The following is a 1,821-nucleotide window of genomic DNA, read 5'->3' on the forward strand; positions in this document are numbered from 1 at the left end:
GTTCAAGAGATTTATTACATACTGCGACATTTATAACGTCTCTCGCACTATGGAATTAGCAATTAGAAGACAAACAAGATGACACCTTTGCAACATTTTAAGTGATATCTTCAATTGGTTAGTCACAGGCCAGTGGATCTATAGATATAGAAGTTCTAAATATACGACGCTTGGAACATCTCCTCGTCACTCTAGGGGCAATAACAGGGAATAATTTTGTCACGCTTTTAAAAAGCAATTGAAAGTTCAGGTGTGCGCTGTTTGAAACTTAGGTGTCTTCTTCCATCAGAATATTAATGATAGCGGACAATTTTTTTTATAATACTCGACAGTGGACAGCAATACATAAATGTACAAGTTATTAAAAAGATGTGTTAATCTTTCTGTTGAACTAGTCACTGGATTTGTGGGAGATTCAGCTTGCGGTGTTTCAAGTCGCTACTTCCACTGTTCATTTATTTTATTTAAAAATGGCAACAGAAGCCAGGTGTAGAAGGCACTATGGCATCAGTCATTGGTTCTCTGTCGTTTTAGACAATTTCAAGTAATCAATAATTCAGAAATAATGTTCATTTATCAAAAAAATATTGACAGGCACAATATAATTTATTTTATTCTTACATTACTGTATGTAAAGACAGATCTCTGTCATAATAAAATTTTAAAATAACAAAATAAAACTTATTCTACATTACATTGAATCTATCAAATAATTTCAAAGTAACCATATTCAAGAAACAACTTGTTTGTCAGAAGCATTTTGGCAGATATTAGAATTCATTAACTTCACCTATTTGCACAAATTTGTTCTTATTTATATTCATTATATTAAACATTATATTAAACATTTGTTATAAAATAACAAATAAAACTTGTCATAAAATAACAAAATAAAATGTCTTACATTATATTAGATCTATATGATTTTACTTATTTGCAATAGATTTGTTCTTATATTATCATTACTGTATTAGACATCTATATCTCCATCACAATAAAACTTTATAGTAACAGTATAAAAGTTTGTCTTACGTCATATGGGATTTAACAATAATAATTTCAAAATAGCCAATTATTCAAGAAACAATTTGTTTATCAGAAGTATTAATGACTGGCAATAAATATAAATGATTTTACTTATCCACAACAGATTTATTCCTGTATTGTAATTACTATTAAACATTAATCTATTGTATGAAACTTTAAGGTAACAAAATAAAAATGTGTCTTACATTATATTGGAACTATCGAATACTGTTAAAGGTGTCTCGGACCGACTTAAAACCGACGTGTCCTGGGAGACGTTGGCTCTATACTTAAACTCCTTCTTTTGTTCGTCATCTAAAAATTCGTGCGTATAAAGAAAGACAGAAAAAGGAATGTCATCCATGATTCGGGGATCGACAGCGAGCCTTACCTGAAAACAATTCGTCGGACTCATCCTCAGTGTTGTCAGTCTCAGGTAAATCCACGGTCGAGCGATCCAGGTCCATTTTCGTTGCGTTGTTCATCGCTTCGCGGCCTGTTTACCGGCCCACCTCGATCTACCATCAGCTTGTAGAGGTTGTGATTGCACGTTGTGGTCAATGAGAGATGCAAACGAATCAGTCGGTTGATCCGTCACTCGATCCCAGCTAACACACGCGCACAGATGCAACTGTTCGGTTTCAACGTGGCTCTGCAGTTGCCTTTGTTCTGAATCTTCCTCATGTAATAACGCGCGAACCTCTAGTATTGCACAATGAAAAAAAAACCCGCACCATCAGATGACGACAATTCACGCGGGGACACGGCGCTGAACGTGGGTCACGTGGTGGCGAG

Source organism: Monomorium pharaonis, chromosome 6, assembly GCF_013373865.1.
Source record: "Monomorium pharaonis isolate MP-MQ-018 chromosome 6, ASM1337386v2, whole genome shotgun sequence".
NCBI classification, from domain to species: domain Eukaryota; kingdom Metazoa; phylum Arthropoda; class Insecta; order Hymenoptera; family Formicidae; genus Monomorium; species Monomorium pharaonis.